The sequence below is a fragment of the Arvicanthis niloticus genome, chromosome 3, assembly GCF_011762505.2.
Source record: "Arvicanthis niloticus isolate mArvNil1 chromosome 3, mArvNil1.pat.X, whole genome shotgun sequence".
Taxonomy (NCBI): domain Eukaryota; kingdom Metazoa; phylum Chordata; class Mammalia; order Rodentia; family Muridae; genus Arvicanthis; species Arvicanthis niloticus.
In genome coordinates, this window is record NC_047660.1 from 65887372 (window position 1) to 65894468 (window position 7097).

The window sequence follows — 7097 nt, forward strand, 5'->3', positions numbered from 1 at the left end:
TGGTAATGATCTTTTGCCAATCTGTTCGTTGCCGTTTTGTCCTATGACACTATCCTTTGCAGAAGCATTGCAATTTTATGAGGTCCCAATTGTCAGTTCTTGATCTTAGAGCATATGCCATTGGTGTCCTGTTCAGGAACTTTTTCCCTATGCCCATGTGTTAGAGGCTCTTCCCCACTTTCTCTTCTATTAGTTTCAGTGTGTCAGATTTTATATACAGGTCCTTGATCCACCTGGACTTAAATTTTGTACAAGGAGAAAAGAATGGATTGATTTGCATCTTCCTACATGCTGACCTCCAGCTCAACCAGTACCACTTGTTGAAAATGCTGTCCTTTTTCCACTGGACAGTTTTAGCTCCTTTAGCAAAGATCAAGTGACTATAGGTACAAGAGTTCATTTCTGGGTCTTCTATTCTATTCCATTAATTTTCTTGCCTATCTCTGTACCACTACCATGAAGTTTTTATCACTACTGCTCTGTAGTACAGCTTGAGGTCAGAGATAGTGATTCTCCCAGATGTTCTTTTATTGTTGAGAATAGTTTTTGATATCCTGGGTTTTTTGTTATTCCAAATGAATTTGAGAATTTCTCTTTCTAACTCTGTAAAGAATTGAGTTGGGATTTTAATGGGGATTGCATTGAATCTGTAGATTGCTTTTGGCAAGATGGCCATTTTTACTATATTAATCCTGCCAATCCATGAGCATGGAAGATCTTTCCATCTTCTGAGATCTCCTTCAACTTCTTTCTTCAGGGACTTGACATTCTTGTCATATGATCTGTAGCTTGCTTGGTTAGATTCACACCGAGGTATTTTCTGTTATTTGTGACTATTGTGAAGGGTGTCATTTCCCTAATTTTTTTCTCAGCCTTTAAGTAGAAGAAGGCTATTAGTTTGAGTTAATTTTATATCCAGCTGATTTGCTGAAGTTGTTAAGTATACTATCATATCATCTGCAAATAGTGAAATTTTGACTTCTTCCTTTCCAATTTTTTTTTATCCCTTTGATCTCCTTTTGTTGTCTAATTGCTCTGGCTAGGACTTCCAGTACTATATTGAATAGGTAGGGAGAGAGTGGGCAGCCTTGTCTCTTCCCTGATTTTAGTGGGATTGCTTCAAGTTTCTCTCCATTTAGTTTGATATTGGCAACTGGAGTGCTGTATATTGCTTTTACTATATTTAGGTATGAGCCTTGAATTCCTGATCTTTCCAAGACTTTTACCATGAAGAGATGTTGAATTTTGTTAAATACTTCCTCAGCATCTAGTGAGATGATCATGTGGTTTTTTTTCCTTTGAGTTTGTTTATATAGTGGATTACCTTGATGGATTTCCCTATATTGAAACATCCCTGCATTCCTGGGATAAAGCCTTCTTGATCATGATGGATAATTGTTTTGATGTGATCTTGGATTCGGTTTGCGAGAATTTTATTGAGTATTTTTGCATCTATATTCATAAGGGAGATTGGTCTGAAGTTCTCTTTCTTTGTTGGATCTTTGTGTTGTTTAGGTATGAACGTGATTGTAGCTTCATAAAATGAATTGGGTAATGTTCTTTCTGTTTCTATTTTGTGAAATAGTTTATAGAGAATTAGTATTAGGTCTTCTTTGAAGGTTTGACAGAATTCTGTACTAAACTCATCTGGTCCTGGGCAGAATTCTGTACTAAACTCCTCTGGTCCTGGGCTTGCTTTTTTTTTTTTTTTTTTTTTTTTTTTTTTTTTTTTTTTTTTTTGCTTGAGAAAGTATTAGTGACTGCTGCTAATTCTTTAGTGGTTATTGGACTATTTAGATGGTTTATCTGCTCCTGATTTAACTATGGTACCTGATATTTGTCTAGAAAATTGTCCATTTCATCTAGACTTTCCAGTTTTGTTGATTATAAGCTTTTGTAGTAACATCTGATGATTTTCTGAGTTTTCTGTTATTATGTCTACCTTTTTATTTCTGATTTTATTAATTTAAATACTGTCTCTGTGCCCTCTGCTTAGTCTGGCTAAGGGTTTATCTATCTTGTTGATTTTCTCAAAGAACCAGCTCTTGCTTTTGTTGATTCTTTGTATAGCTCTTTTTGCTTCTACTTGGTTGACCTCAGCCCTGAGTTTGTTTATTTCCTGCTGTCTACTCCTCTTGAGTGCATTTGCTTATTTTTGTTCTAGAGCCTTCAGGTATGCTGTCAAGCTGCTAGTGTTGCTCTCTCCAGGGTTTTTGTTTGTTTGTTCGTTTGTTTGTTTTTTGTAGGTACTTAGAGCTATGAGTTTTCCTGTTAGCACTGCTTTCCTTGTGTCCCACAAGTTTTGGTATGATGGGTCCTCATTTTCATTAAATTCTAAAAAGTCTTTAATTTCTTTTTTTATTTCTTCCCTGACCAAGTTATCATTCAGTAGAGCATTGTTAAGTTTCCATGTGAATGTGGGCTTTCCCTTGATTTTATCATTATTGAAGACCAGCCTTAGCCCGTGGTGATCTGATAGAATGCGTGGGATTATTTCAATCTTCTTGTATCTGTTGAGTCCTGTTTTGTGACCAATTACATGATCAGTTTTGGAGAAGGTACCCTGAGATGCTGAGAAGAATGTATATTCTTTTGTTTTTGGACGATATGGTATATAAATATCTGCTAAATCCATTTGGTATATAACTTCTCTTAGTTTTACTATGTCTCTGTTTAGTTTTTGTTTCCATGATCTGTCTATTGATGAGAGTGGGGTGTTGAAGTCTCCCACTCTTATTCTGTGAGGTGCAATGTATGCTTTGAGCTTACTAAAGTTTCTTTTATAAATGTGGGTGTCCTTGCATAAAAGTTCAGACTTGAGATTTCATCTTGGTTGATTCTTCCTTTGATGAGTATGAAGTGTCCATTCTTATCTTTCTTGATAACTTCTGGTAGAAAGTCGATTTTATTGGAAATTAGAATGACTACTCCAGCTTGTTTCTTGGGACCATTTGCTTGGGAAATGGTTTTCCAGCCTTTTATTCTGAGGTAGTGTCTGTCTTTGTCACTGATTTGCCTTTCCTGAATGCAGCAAAATGTTGGATGGGTCCTATTTATATATCCAGTCATTATTCTGTCTTTTTATTGGGGAATTGAGTCTGTTGATGTTAAGAGATATTAAGGAGAAGTTGCTTCCTCTTATTTTTGTATTAGAAGTGAAGTTATGTTTGTGTGGCTATCTTCTTTTGGGTTTGTTGGAAGAAGATTGCTTTTTTGCTTTTACTAGGGTATAATTTCCATCCTTGTGTTGGTGGTTTCCCTCTATTATCTTTTGTAGGGCTGGAATTGTGGAAAGATATTGTGTAAATTTGATTTTGTCATGGATTATCTTGGTTTCTTTATCTATTGTAATTGAGAGTTTTGCTGGGTATAGTAGCCTGGGCTGGTGTTTGTGTTCTCTTAGGGTCTGTATGACATCTGTCCAGGATCTTCTGGCTTTTATAGTATCTGGTGAGAAGTCTGGTGTAATTCTGATAGGTCTGCCTTTATATGTTACTTGGTCTTTTTCCCTTACTACTTTTAATATTCTTTCTTTGTTTTGTGCACTTGGTGTTTTGATTATTATGTGACAGGATGGATTTCTTCTCTGATTTAGTCTATTTGGAGTTCTGTAGGCTTCTTGTATGTTCATAGGCATCTTTCTTTAGGTTAGGGAAATTTTCTTCTATAATTTTGTTGAAGATATTTACTGGCCTTTTAAGTTGGGAATCTTCGCTTTTTTCTATACCTATTATCCTTAGATTTGGTCTTCTCATTGTGTCCTGGATTTCCTAGATGTTTTGGGTTAGGAGTTTTTTTGCATTTTGTATTTTCTTTGACAGCTGTGTCAATGTTTTCTCTGGTATCTTCTGCACCTGAGATTCTCTCTTCTATCTCTTGTATTCTGTTGGTGATGCTTGCATCCATGACTCCTGATCTCTTTTTTAGGTTTTCTACCTCCTGGGTAGTCTCCCTTTGTGATTTCTTTTTTGTTTCTACTTCCATTTTTATGTCCTGAATGGTTTTGCTCAATTCCTTCACCTGTTTGTTTGTGTTTTCTTGCAATTCTTTAAGGGATTTTGTGTTTCCTCTTTAAGGGCTTCTACTTGTTTACATGTGTTCTCCTGTATTTCTTTGAGAAAGTTATTTATGTCCTTCTTTAGTCTTCTATCATCATTATGAGAAGTGATTTTAAATCTGAATCTTGCTTTTCTGGTGTCATTGGGTATTCAGGACTTGCTATGATGGGAGAACTAGGTTCTGATGATGCCAAATAACCTTAGTTTCTGTTGCTTATGTTCTTGCACTTGCCTTTCACCTTTCATAACTTTCTTGTTATTTCTAGTGTTAACTTCCTCACTATTTCTGACTGGAGCCTGTCTGTTCTGTTATCTTGGCTATATCAGAACTCCTCGGAGTCCAGCTGTCTCTGTGATCCTGTGATCCTAAGAACTCTGGTTGTGATAGCTCCTGAAATCCTGGTGTGCCCAAGCTCCTGAGTTCCTGTGATCCTATTATCCTATATTCCTATGTTTTAGAGCTCCTGGGAGTGCAACCTCCTCTGGGTTTTGGGGCGTTGAGTGCAGAGCTGAAGCCTTAGGGCTGTTCCAGGGTTAGGCATAGACAGGAAGGGTCCTGTGCCACTGGCTTTGTTGGAATTTGTGGCTCCAGCAGGTCCCAAATTAGTCCCAGTTTGGGGGTGTGGGGTCAGCTTACACTCCTTGGCATGTTAGAACTCCTGTGAGTCCAGCCTCTTCTGGGTTTGAGGGTATTTGGTGCAGAGCTGAAGCCTTTACTAGAGGCAATATTGAAGGCTGAAGAAGTGGATAAATGTGGTTAGAAACTATAGACAGATAACAAATGAGTGATAATTACTGTAGCACAAAGAATGACAAGAATGAAAACAATAAAAATATAACAAAATGACTAAACCTTTCAATAATAACCCAGACCCAGAAATACAAATGTCTCATTCTCTGATCTGTTTTTCCTAGCTCAAAATCTTCAGATGTGAGTTATAAACTGAAGTAACTGCACACACACAAGGTAAAAGGAACCAAGTGAGAAGAGCTCCAGAGAGGGGGATAGCAGGAAATAGAGGATATGAAAGAGGAGAGGAAGAGGGAAGATTTAATTGGGGAGAAAAAGGGAAGTGAGCACAGAAGAATAGGGAGGGAGAGAAACAGAATAAATGATGTTTGATAATTCCTTATGGAACTGTATTATTTCATGTTCACCTAAAATTACTCTCTCACAGACACACACACCTAAAATAAAGTTGTGTCACTTGGGTTGACAATTCTCCCTGAAGAACCATAAGCAATTTATCTAACAAAAACATCAGTTGAGTTATAGATTGCTACCTACTCATTTGGATGTACTTTTTGTTCCAGAAATTTTATGTGTGCTGTTCAGTTGCTAGTATAAGATCTCTCCATTTTTTATGAACAAACATATACCTATGAACATGCTCTTAGAACCACCTTATTTGTGCCAATCAGTGTACATTGTTTTCATTTCCTCTAACTACAGAATTGTAGAAGTCACTACATTGACCCATTTTTCATGTAATAATGAGTTCCTCAGTTCTCATGAGTTTGCAAGCTTTCTGTTGTTTCTGATGGCGGTGGTATTCATAATGTTTAAAAACTATGGTGGATATTGTTTCAGGTTTCTTATATATGTTGGGATTTGTTTTGTGTCTGAGTATGTGATCAACTTTGAATAAAGTTTCTTGAGGATCTGACAAGAAGATATATTCTTCTGTGTTTGAGTGAAATGTTCTCAAAATTATCAGTTATAGTTACATTTGGTTTGTGACATAAGTTAACTCCAACATTTCTCTCTATAGTTTTTTTTCACTATGACTTGTCTGTTGGTGAAAGTAGGGTACTGAGGTCACCCACTATCCATTTGTGATGGTCGATATGTGATTTAAGCTGAAGTTGTGTTCCTTTTATGAACTTGTGTATCCTCACTTTGGGTGCATAGGTGTTAAGAATTGCAATGTCCTCTTGGTGGAGTTTTCCTTTGATGAGTATATAGGATCCTTCCATATCTCTTCTGAGTAGTTTTGGTTTGAGGTCTGCTTAGTCAGATATCAAAATAACTACACCACCTTGCTTCTTATATCCAGTTCTTGGAATAACTTTTTCAATCCTTTCACCCTGAGGTAATGTCTATCCTTGGTGTAACGTGTGTTATTTGGATGCAGCAGCAGGATGGGTCCTGTTTTGTAACCAACTCTATTGGTCTCATTCTTTTTCTTGTGGAATTGAGACCATTTGATATTAAGAGTCATCAGTGAGCAGTATTTGTTGATTCTCAGCATTTGTTATGTGGTACGTACATTTCCTTCTGTTTTATGTTTCTTATGTTTTTGTTTGTTTTGTTTGTTTTGCTTTTCTGACATTATTTATTCCTTGTTTTATTCGGTGAAGTTTTCCTCTTCAGGCTGAAGTTTTCCTTCTAGCACCTATGTAAAGCTGAAATTGTAGATAAATCCTGTTTAACTTGGCTTATATTTTGACTCTCTTTCTCCATCTATGATGATGGAAATCTTTTCTGGGTATAGTAGACTAGGTGGCATATGTACTCTCTAAGACTTTCTAGAAAAACAGTCCAAAGCATTTTGGAATTTATAGTCTCCACTGAAAAGTCAGATTTTATTCTAAGAAGTCTGCTTTTATATGTTATTCCTTATATATGGCTTCTTTTTCTTGTACCATTTAATATCTATTCCTTGTTCTGTAAATAAGTATTCTGATTGTCATGTAACATGAGACTTTCTTTTCTAGCCCAGCCTATCTGATGTTCTGTATATTCCTTAAGCCTTGATAAATACCCTTCTTTATGGTTGGGCATTTAAGTTACATGATGTTGTTGAAAACATTTTCTGTGCCTTTGAACATTCTTACTATTGTTCATAGAAATTGTTTTTTCAAAGTATTCTAGATTTCATGCATGTTTTATAACTGGATATTTTCAGATTTAACATTTTCTTGGAGCAAATTTATATTGTCTATCATGTCTTCAATTGACATGATTCTTTCTTCAATCTAATATGCTCTCTTGGTGAGGTTTGCCTCTGAGCTTCCTGTTTAAGTTTCTAAATTGTT